The sequence below is a fragment of the Rhipicephalus microplus genome, chromosome 2, assembly GCF_043290135.1.
Source record: "Rhipicephalus microplus isolate Deutch F79 chromosome 2, USDA_Rmic, whole genome shotgun sequence".
Taxonomy (NCBI): Eukaryota; Metazoa; Arthropoda; class Arachnida; order Ixodida; family Ixodidae; genus Rhipicephalus; species Rhipicephalus microplus.
In genome coordinates this window covers 233,902,709-233,915,078 of record NC_134701.1, presented here as the reverse complement: position 1 = coordinate 233,915,078, position 12,370 = coordinate 233,902,709, and the positions used below count along the sequence as shown (strand labels likewise).

At 42.7% G+C, this 12,370-nt stretch overlaps 1 long non-coding RNA gene across 1 annotated transcript in view; it reads right to left on the bottom strand.

Moving 5' to 3' along the window:
* The window catches only part of LOC142787559 (uncharacterized), a 206,417-nt gene that overhangs the window by 151,476 nt on the left and 42,571 nt on the right, over positions 1 to 12,370 (bottom strand). The window lies entirely within an intron of this gene.

Below are 12,370 nucleotides of genomic sequence, written 5' to 3'. Positions count from 1 at the left end.
CGTTACTATGTTATGCCACAGCGATGGCACAATGACTTCGAGATGACAAACTATGGCGATCTGTCAAGCCACAACGACCTCTTGAGGCGGCGCCGTTATATCACGACTATTTTGCTACATTCGAGTTGACACCGACCATCACTTATCCTTCATGATGAGACATCCAGAACTATCGCCCTAATAATTGATGCTGACCACTATGGCAACACTGTTAAGTCCCTTCACGCAATGAACAGATAGAAGATGAACAGAGGTGGGTTGGGGTGGGGGGGATCCCCGAGATGAATTGACGGATGGATGGAGAACTTTATTGGGGTCCGGAAGGATTCCACCGCCTTTTTATAGGGTTGGGATCGCGGGCTGCTCCCACGTAGGTACGCGGAGGCCTAGCCTCACTGCCGCATCGTGGGCCTTCTAGACAGCCTTGAGTTGCTGTATGAGAACCGTACTCGAGAGCATTAAATGAAAAGGATTCTCAGAAACTTCTAAATTTTTTTCCTTAATCCCCGAGAAAAACAAAACAGCTGACCTAACGAAATGATGTTTGACGAATTATCGTTGTTTTAGGGGCGAAGCTCCTTAGGGTGTGGGTCGTTCCCTCTTCTGTAATAGTATGTTGTAGTAGCCACTTCTGGTTAGTATTAGGAATTCCTCACTAGATGGTGTTGGGTGTATACGCCTTTGGAAATAATATCACTAGACGACGTTAGTGGTTTTTGTGTAATATGAAATTCACAGCATCTATACGGAGTGAGTGATGATGAGTGGGGCGAAGCGTCCATCCATCCGTCCGGCCGTCTGATGCGTGCTCTAGTGTAATAGGAGCGGACGGACGCACAGACAGACAGACAGACAGACAGACAGACAGTCAGACAGACAGACAGACAGACAGACAGACAGACAGACAGACAGACAGACAGAATGGCAGACAGACAGAATGGCAGACAGACAGAATGGCAGACAGACAGACAGACAGACAGACAGACAGACAGACAGACAGACAGACAGACAGACAGACAGACAGACAGACGGGTGGACGAATTTGTAGGCGCAACGTCCAAGTCATTATCATTCACTCCGTGGATATGCGATGAATTTTTTGGGCGGGGGGCTGGTGAAGCTGATACTAAAAGCATTGCACTAATACAAATACCTCCATAAATATAGCCCTGGGAAGTATGTCATGCTGATCTACAATTTTTAATCATCAATGACGAGTGAAATGTTTAATTCACCATACGTCACCGTCCCACTTCCCTAAGCTGGCCGGAAAACTCCGAAAACACCCCACCAGTAGGCTAATTACTCTATACGGTTGGCAACTTCGCCCTACACCTAACTTTAGCTAATTCATGTTTCCGTCTGTCAAAATAAATGAAACATTCGCGCCGATCTAGGGTGCCCCATTCACACATTTTACAATGGATGCTGACTATCGTCTTCACGTATGACCACTGCTGCGGTTCGTACATTATTTACTAAATATAACTAGACACACCCACCACACACTATGCCATCTCGACTACACTACTAGCAATCCATTCTTACCTTATGTTCACATGGTCATCAACTTATTGGAAGACATGAGTGCATAACAGTGAAAATTCAAGCGCGCCATAAAACGTCATATCATCTGCTTAGGCCCATGCATGAGGTATTAAAGCAAAAATAAGAAGCTATTGCCAGATAGTACTGTTTGTTTGAGTGCCTAAGTTGTTCTTATGGCCCACATGTCAGCCACAATAACTTCGGCAAGCCGCTCAGTACACTGCTGCAAGGTGTTGTTTTATAAATTTCTAAACTGCATTTCAAGAATATGGTTGGCGATGTTCGACGTTCCCCTTGAGCTCATGTAGCTGATGGGGCTCTGGAAGAGCCCTATTCCGCAGTAACCGAGCACACTCTTTATTTCAATTTAATAGTTTTTACCTTTCTGTACCTACGTGTAGTCGGTTACTGACCAAGAATAAACGTAAGCTGCGCCCACAGAATTCAGCGTTCCAATCAGACTGAACTTTATAGAAGTTCCACTAATAGAAATCGCTTATTTACGTGAAGTCACGAACTTTAGCGTATTTCAGGTATTTAACTTGGCTGAACAGGCACATGTTCATTTGGATAGTTGTCAGCCAGAAAAATTTACTTGCTGGCAAATTTCATCGAAACTTCTGATTTCTATACTCCATCAAACGTAACATTTCAACAGGAAAAGACGATCTTTCAATTCGTCATATGCGTAGCACTTCTATTATCAGCGAAAAAGTGTTTATGGTTCGAACGAAAATTGCCAATCATTGCTCTGTTGCACAGGTGATTGACAGGTGCGCAGCAGCAATGGGTGTAGAGCGCGTATTTATTCTTACATTGGAACCACCTATTTTGTGCATGTCTCCTAATAACAGCGTTCCAGAAGATGACAGGGCATGCATACTATATATTGGTCTACCTATACATGTTGATTATCCACCTAACCGTTCGATAAACTTGGCTCAGACCTCCAACGATACCATTAAATTTGCTATCTATTACCTTCACCTAGTGTATGATCACTTGTAAACAACAAGCTGTGTGTTCTCTCTGGTAAAGTTCATCACGCGTTAAAAAAGTCATGGAGCTTCAAAGACAAAGTTGGATACTATATACAAGCGGCAACGTTGAACTACTTCGGTGAGCCGCTGCAATCTGGCGGTCCGACGGAAAAGTGAGATCACCGAGATTAGCTGTAATTGTAGAGCACAGAAAAAGAATGGGCCGGCGGTAAATTAGCTTAGCAAACTCCAAACAAAGTTTCGCGTCGCGCTAAAGCACTTAAGCGATGAACTTGCTCGCTCCCGCGGGTTCTACAGGAGAAAAAAAAAAAGGGCTTCGTGTGCACCGGTACTGCAGATTCGCTGTACTGGGTGATATATACGCGTAAAATTATGTGGGACAGACCACCTGCACTTTAGACAAACTAAAGTGCCATGTCGGCGCGGCCAAGTTAGGTCTAGTTACGCTCTCTCAGAAAGCAAAACATGTATTACAATAACCGACGGCGAGTTCATTCGTGCGTGTCTGCGCACGCGTGTGAGATCAGATAAGAGGAGTCAACGTATGCGGAAGACGAATACTGTCTTACTCGCTTACATGATTAACGTCATGGTAACTAGCATAGTAGCAACCGATATATATATATATATATATATATATATATATATATATATCGAAGAGTTTTATTTGGGGGGGGGGGCAAAACGTATATTGGTACTTTGGAAGAGAAGAGGCACAATTTAGCAGTTGTCTTAAGTTATTTCCAACGGCTTCAACCGGTGGACCGGTCTTCATCAGGGTTCGTGAATAAGTCACACAATAGCTGACTTATTCACAAACCCTGACGAAGGTGGAAACAAAATTAAGACAACCGACCGCTAAGTTGTGTTTCTTCTCTCTCTCTTTATATATATATATATATATATATATATATATATATATATATATATATATATATATATATATATATATATATATCAGCTGTGTTAAGTCACTAGGTTAGCAGGCGTTCCATAAAAAGATTATTTACTGTCGTAATATTACGAAATGTTTTCATATATAAAATATATCATTATCAGATCAAATGCCAAACCTTGTTCCATCAGCGCTCGGCACAACAACACGAGTTTTTAAGGCAACATCCGTATCATGAAGACACTTCTATGAACTCAGAATGTAGGGTACATTTTTGCCGTGTAGCAACAAATCACAGCACGCTCGGCATACTTCACGAGCACGCAGTACTCGCTTTTTCTCAATCCATCAATAAACATGTTCGATAAAAAATGGTATACAGTTAAAAGTTCTATAGGAATCTCAGACAGGACACTCTGACGATTCCTCTATAAATGCGTCCCGTAAGGCTTAACAGAAAAGACGATAAATATAAAACGCTTCGGCTTGGGCGATCGAGTTTGCTTACCAGCAACAACAATGTCACGAATGTTGACACGTCGGGCAGGCCCGTACGCCAGTCTGGAACCAGGTAAACCACGCCACTGCAAAATCACCTCAATCCTGATCCTTTCGCTCCTGCTTCTTGTCCATCAAACAAAAAAATACCTAGTACTGCAGTTGATCCCCACTTATCACTTTTGTCTGCATATTCGCACTGATTACGTTATAGTCTTCACAGTGTAACCAATGGTAGAACCAAAATTTTTAAATAAAGGTATAAAGCACGTATTCTAGCCTAATGTAAGTTTAGAATTAGTGTACTGCTTCTCTGTTCTACTTGGAATATTGTTGTACGTTGGTTATTTTTTGCTTCTTAGCACACTGTTATGTCTAGCTGAAGAAAATAATCAACTTAATAAAATTGCATCATATCTTTTTGTGTGTCCAGTCCTTGTTTGTAATTTATTTTTAATACTGATTTTGAAACCTTGGTCTGTGGTTCATTTGCTCACGTATCTCAAGCAATCGCAAGACTTTTATTATCAGCGACACAGTTTTTATTCAAGAAGCCCTTCCAGTGTAGTCAACACAAACGCTTTTACGAGTCCATTGCTTTAACACTTTTGTTACTAATCGATATGAAAAAAATCTTTTTTCTGCCACTGGGTATTGGCTAATTAAAGGCAACAATACATAATAGACTGCCAAATATTTCTAAAAATAATGCTGCGTTGAGTTTAAGCATTTGGAGGATGTTTTCTTGCAAAGAGAGCGTAGGCTTTGTAGGCACAAATTTTGTTTCATTAACAAAGTAGCACTTTCGTCCTTGTTTTCCTCACGATAATTCTTTTCTATGACTCCTACTTACCAAACGAAGGCCTCTTTCAGCCATTGCCAGATATACTTGCCTATGACAAATGCTTTTTGCTCCTTCAGTCACCAGAACTGCTGGTGTCGCAAGATTTATCGTATTTTAGTGGGCAATGGAAGTTTTCCTGCAAATCATTAACTCCTCTTGAAGGCAGTGGAAGTACTGTATATTGAGCAGTCTTGTGTGCATATTCAAAGAGTGTATATAACCGAACCAAACGATAAAGCAGGAAGAGTAGTCGAAAATAGTGACGAGGTGAATATCGAGAATTTCTGTGGGCATATGTATATTTCATTCATTTTCCTGACGAAAAAAAAAAACAATTTGGATATTGAAACAGTCACCAACTTCAGCAAGGAACAATAGCGAAGTGTCACACGTCAGACTGCACCCGCATACAGCTGTCGCACCAGCTCTTGACAGACCGAGAAAACGTTTCTGTGGTTATTTTTTTTCTACCCTGTCATTGTAGCGGCAGTATTGAGTGAGAAAAGTAAGCTTTCACGCTGAACTTCTATCGATTGACACGAAAAGCGTGCTTACTTCAACAGGGAGTCATGCAAATTACTTGAGTGATGAGGTACCTTGTCACAGAAGAAACAAATACAAAAAAGCTTGCTACTCCATGAAAATTTGTGTGCGAGTATTTGAAGAACAACGTGACAAAGGCCTTTCCAACATTTTACGGCATTCATTGACGACGTCGTCAAGTTCGCTGAATATTATTCCAAGTCAAGAGGCGCGAAGATAGCATGGGTGAGGGTCGACTGTACCGATGTTTCGGTAGGCTACCGTGGTGCAATGCGGTAGGGTAGTCCCGAAAGAATATGTAAAGCACCAGCAGATATACTGAATGACACGAGGGTTACCATTGGGTAGCTATAGAAAGGAGCCAGAACTCAAGCCGAGGGCAGCCAGAGCAGCCAAGTCGTTTGCCTTTAACGCCACATATGTGGAGTGCGGTGATGGCGTAGTGGTTAGAGCATCCGCCTCGCATGCAAGAGGTCCGTGGTTCAAATCCCGGTGCCGCGCAGTTGCCAACCGGATTAAAAAAAAAAATCCGCGTGTTGATGGAACTGCATTAAGAGGCCTGGGGTGCGGCCTCACCGGTAACCACCGCCGGGAACGCACTCCCTCACCAGAGAAGGATTGGCCACCCTGGTGCAGTATCTGGCCCCTACCTCCCACATGCATACGTCAAATAACTCACGACCCTCAGTCCCCAGCAGCTGCGAAGCAACTGACCACGGCGGCGGTCAGATCTGCAACGCAGCAGAGGGTGCTAAAAATCTCTGGATCCGGACAGGCCGCCATTGGAACCTGAACTTGGCAACATTTAACGCTAGAACCTTATCTAGTGAGGGAAGTCTAGCTGTACTATTAGAGGAGCTAGAGGGTGTCAAATTGGATATAATAGGGCTCAGTGAGGTTAGGAGGACAGATGAGGCCTATACTGTGCTACAGAATGGGCACGTCCTTTGCTATCGGGGCTTGGCAGACAAAAGAGAACTGGGAGTAGGGTTCCTAATTCACAGAAACATAGCTGGCAACATAGAGGAATACTATAGCATTATTGAAAGGGTGGTAAGTATTGTAATTAAACTGAATAAAAGATACAAAATGAAGGTAGTACAGGCTTACGCGCCTACATCCAGCCATGATGACGCTTCAGTTGAAAGCTTCTATGAAGACATGGAATCGGCAATGAGTAAGGTAAAAACACAGTATACTATAGTGATGGGCGACTTTAATGCAAAGGTAGGGAAGAAGCAGGCTGGAGACCAGGCAGTAGAAGATTATGGCATTGGCACTAGAAACGCCAGAGGAGAGCTACTAGTAGAATTCGCAGAACGCAATGATTTGCGGATTTTGAATACCTTCTACCGAAAACAAGAAAACCGCAAGTGGACATGGAGAAGCTCTAATGGCGAAAATAAGAACGAAATAGACTTTATAATGACTGCACACCCAGGAATCGTGAAGAATGTGGAAGTGGTTGGCAAGGTACGATGCAGTGACCATAGAATGGTACGGTCTCGAATTCGCCTAGACTTGAAGAAGGAACGACAGAAACTGATACGCAAGAAGCCAATCAATGAGCTAGCACTGAGAGGGGAAAGTACAGGAATTCAGAGTGTCGCTGCAGAACAGGTACTCGGCTCTTAGTTAGGAAACCAACCTTAGCGTAGATACAATGAATGATAATCTGACGGGTATCATTACGGAGTGTGCAGTGGAAGTTGGAGGCAGGGTAGTTAGGCAGGACACTGGCAAGCTTTCCCAGGAAACGAAGAACCTAATTAAGAAGCGTCAAATCATGAAAGTCTCAAGAACAACAGACAAAATAGAACTGGCAAAGCTTTCGAAGTTGATTAATAGGCGTTAGCTATGCGATGTAAGAAGGTATAACATGGAGAGAATTGAACACGCTCTGAAAAACGGAGGAAGCGTCAAAGCAGTGAAGAGGAAACTTGGGATAGGCAAAAGTCGGATGTATGCACTAAGGGACAAAGAAGGCAAAATAACTACCAATATGGATAGGATAGTTAAAATAGCGGAGGAGTTTTACAGAGATCTGTACAGTAGCCGAGACAACCACGACCTTAATACTATAAGAACTAGCAGTAACCCAGATGACACCCCACCAGTAATGATAGAAGTCAGAAAAGCTTTGCAAAGCATGCAAAGAGGCAAAGCTGCTGGTGAGGATCAGGTAACATCAGACCTGCTGAAAGATGGAGGACAGATTGTGTTAGAAAAACTAACCACCCTGTTTACGAGGTGTCTCCTGACGGGAAGGGTACCAGAGTCTTGGAAGAATGCTAACATCATCTTAATACATAAGAAAGGAGAAGACAAGGACTTGAAGAATTACAGGCCGATCAGCTTGCTCTCTGTAGTATACAAGCTATTTACAAAGGTAATTGCTAACAGAGTAAAGAAAACATTAGAATTCAATCAACCAAAGGAACAAGCAGGATTTAGAACAGGCTACTCAACAATTGACCACATTCATACTATTAATCAGGTAATAGAGAAATGCTCAGAGTATAACCAACCACGATACATAGCCTTCATAGATTACGAGAAGGCGTTTGATTCACTAGAATTATTAGCCGTCATGCAGGCACTGCGGAATCAGGGCGTAGATGAAGTATATATAAACATTCTGGGAGAAATCTACAGGGGATCAACTGCTACCATAGTGCTTCATAAAGAAAGCAACAGAATACCAATCAAGAAGGGTGTAAGGCAGGGGGACACAATCTCCCCAATGCTATTTACCGCGTGCTTACACGCGGTAAATAGCATTCAGGAGATCGCGTGGTTTTCAGAAGCCTAGAATGGGAACAGTTAGAGATAAGAGTTAATGGAGAATACCTTAGTAACTTGCGCTTCGCCGATGACATTGCATTGCTGAGTAATTCAGGGGACGAATTGCAACTCATGATTACGGGGTTAGACAAGGTGAGCAGAAAGGTGGGTCTTAAAATTAATATGCAGAAAACGAAAGTAATGTACTACAACCTCGGAAAGGAGCAGCGCTTCGAGATAGGTAATAGTGCACTTGAAGTTGTAAAAGACTATGTCTACTTAGGGCAGGTAATAACCGCAGAGCCTAACCACGAGATTGAAGTAACTGGAAGAATAAGAATGGGGTGGAGCACATTCGGCAAGCACTCTCAAATTATGACAGGTAGATTGCCACTATCCCTCAAGAGGAAGGTATATAACAGCTGTATCTTGCCGGTACTTAGCTACGGAGCAGAAACCTGGAGACTTACAAAGAGGGTTCAGCTTAAATTGAGGACGACGCAGCGAGCAATGGAAAGAAAAATGGTAGGTGTAACCTTAAGAGACAAGAAGAGAGCAGAGTGGATTAGGGGACAAACGGGGGTTAAGGATATCATAGTTGAAATAAAGAAGAGGAAATGGACAGGGGCCGGGCATGTAGCGCGTAGACTGGATAACCGCTGGTAATTAAGGGTAACTAACTGGATTCCCAGAGAAGGTAAGTGGGTTAGGGGGAGACAGAAGGTTAGGTGGGCAGATGAGATTAAGAAGTTTGCGGGTATAAATTGGCAGCAGCAAGCACAGGACCGGGTTAACTGGCGGAACATGGGAGAGGCCTTTGTCCTGCAGTGGACGTAGTCAAGCTGATGATGATGATGATGATGATGTAAGAGAAAAAAAACGTTGGTATAAATAGAGTAGTTACGCATTAAACAGTAAGCAATGTGACTTTGAATTAGTAAAAGCGAAGTGTAACGAGCGCAATACTCCCCTCTTTCTTGATGTCAAAGCCGCAGGTAAATTGCGAAAAGTTAGTGAATGGTTCAATAACTTTGTTGCGCCTATACATACATTTTGTCTACAGTAGATAATGTTTTTTTTTTGCAAATGTGAATCTGCGCCAACTACTTTGCAGTAACAATTAATGTTGAATGTCTGAATTTGTTTTTCTTGAAGCCGCCAACCGTGATCTGTACAATGTTTAATAATATATGTTCAAGCAATCAAATGTGATCGAAGATAAACAGTCCAGCTTCATTTCGTTGCGAGCGTCTAAAGGATGTTTGAACAAACTATTTTGAAGCGATTGTTCCTGGAGCATATTATGCACGCCAGTTTTCAGTACAAAGAACGCTGATGTGATATTTAAAGGCACCATCCTTCATAGGAATTACTTTATTGTATTCCTTACAGTATATATTGTCTGTTTTAATATACTAGTAGCAAGTAATCACTCGTATTCCACACTTTCTAGATTTTCAGCTACAACTAAACAACATAACCTTGCTGACAGATAAATTGGGATTCTTTTATTCAGACGCAAATAAATAACACAACCTTGCCGATGGACTGGGATCCTTCAATGTTCACAAACTTCTGGTTTTTGTTGAAGGGAACGTTTTATTCTCCACTCGAATATAATATTTATTGCTATATGACGTCGTGCGTTAGAGTGCTTTGCTTTGCAATCAGCACAATATGTGAGCTGGTAAACCCGGAAACATACGTGGCAATCACCTAAGAGATCGTCCTCAGGCGGAATAAAACGACAATTGCAGGCACGCCATAAGACTGAAGTTTTAAGCTTAGGGCACTGAGTTTCACTAGAACTATTTTGTTTCCAAATTGCAGCAGCCACGTATGGCTGGGAAAGCTCATTCCGAAAGAAGGTCGTCCGCGTGCGCTTACGCTGCACCGAGCACACAAGCTCCATGTAAAGGCACCAATTTGCAAAGTCTTCGCCAACAGGCATAGACTTCGGTCCAAGCGAGAAGCAATTAGCTCGGTAGTCTCGTGTGCCCGATACCCGCAGGCAGTGCTTCATAATGAGGCCGTATGCCACGTGCGGTATAGGGGCATTCGGTAAAGAAGGCTGCCGACACAGTCAGCTGCAGTCGGCGACTAATACATCGCGCTAGAGCACGTGAAGCCGGAGGCATGCCTGACCAGTGCAGTGAAGCGAAGATTCACCCTCCATCACTCATGGTATCGGTTACGAAATGCGTCTGAGATGCCAAAACTACATGCGTAGAAACAGAACATAAGGTAAGCTTCAGTTCATACTGTAAGTCAATCTTTCTAGTAAGCTTGAAAGTTATAGACGCAATAATCAAACAGCTACACAAAAAACGCCACGCCTGCGCGGAAGGCGCAGCACAGTCACAGCGAAAGCTAGAATAGCGGCCTTTGAGAGCTGTTGTTGTTGTTGTTGTTCACCTATTTATCGTAGCGCCTACCCACTATAGGGGATCGGCCAAGAATAGAGTGGTTTTAAAAATTACTGATCAAATTTGTAATAATAAAGGTATAATAAAAAGATTACCGATAGTCTACCAAAGTGTGGTGCTTAATGTAATGCATACAATCATTTACATAAACGAACTTATTCTTAGAATTGAGCAATAATCTGATTTTTATGCGTACATAATTTTGTGGACATGTTAAGATAATGAAACAGGTTTATTAGTCAACCTATTAGTTTCATCAATATAGTCCAGGGCGGCCGCACATACGGTCGCATTAGAGAACCCAGAAATGGAAGCTCCAAAAGACAAAATGACTGGCACAGATAAGTCCACACCAATACCACGTAAAGGTATTTCTGAAAGGGTTTTTCTTAATGTGTTAAACCACCTGCAGGTCAAAAGAGCCTTTTCTAAACACTCATCGGGTAACTGTTTCAGGCACACCTGCTTGATACCCACTACGACATTAATAATAATTTTTTGTATAAGGGTGGAATTCGCTATGCTGTTTCTCGTCATTCTTCTGAAAAGCGTAGTATGCGCTAAACACTTGCATGGAATTTTGTGCCGATTGTTCACGCAACGGCGGATGATGTTGAGGAATTATGCCTGAAATGTTTATGCGCCACAGTTAATAAGTGAACAAGAACAATCTTTTGTAATGGGTTACAGCATTGGACTACTCACTCGTTACGCTATTCGCACACTTATAACGCTTTATATGTCGTATTAACGCGATTGCTTTCTCGACATCAAGCCTGCCTAAGGCAGGTTTGCCAACAATTTCCAAGCACCGGCGTCGCTCAGTGGTAGAAGACTGGGCTGGCACACAGCGGACCCGGTTTCTAGCCACACTGTGTCATTAGCGCTAGGTTTTTTTCTCTAATTTCGTGTGATGTGGTTATGGACACCGGCGGCCGCGGCGGACAGCTACGGTGGCGCGCGACCCGTGTCGTGATCTCATAACAGCTTTCGCCGTAAAATCACCCAGGCTTTGAGGCTGCACACTAGAGACGAGCTGATGGCCTGACTTATACAGATCTTAAAAAAACAACAACAAGTGCTTTCAAGTAACCTGGTAGACTAATGCCGGGCGCTGTTTTAGTACATTGTGGTAGCGCCCCGCTTAAGCCGTCCAGAGTCCTATCTCCACACGTGTAGGTGATGCGCGAGTGCTGAAGTGCGATACACTCTGACTGGTATAAAGTAGCAATGAAATCTTCCACTGTTCATGAAATTGAATACCAGACATTCAGTTGCTGATAAGCTATCATACGCTAACGTACAGGGATATATCAAGCTATATATAGACGAAGGTTGCTCTCTCACTACATCAAGTATTGCTGCACTTGACTGTTTCAAACGCTAAATACCTCGATGCCCGTTTTGGCATAGTCAAGAGCAACTAACACTTAACACGTATTTCGCACCTGTCCTGCGTAATGGTGCGAAGGAAAAAAAAGTAAAATCTTCTATTGCACTATAATTAAAAAAACGGCCATTATCGAATGAGCTCTTATATTACCTATAGTTCATACTATATATGGCAAACAAACAGCCCACTTGTCTGGAATCAGTCTTTAAAGTTTGTTACCTCCAGAAATTAAAAACTCACAATCAATCGGCATGTTAAAAAAAAGAAATAAAAACTCTTCTATACCCTCCATTCGATAATCCGGACAGTTTTGATTAAGCCCACCCGCCCATGAAATTTACAGTTGAGGTGAACCGTGATTACTTTGGAAAACCTTGCGGCTGCAAATTAGCTTAGCGAGAAAATTTGGCAGCTCCCATGTACCTTGGGAATCAAAGT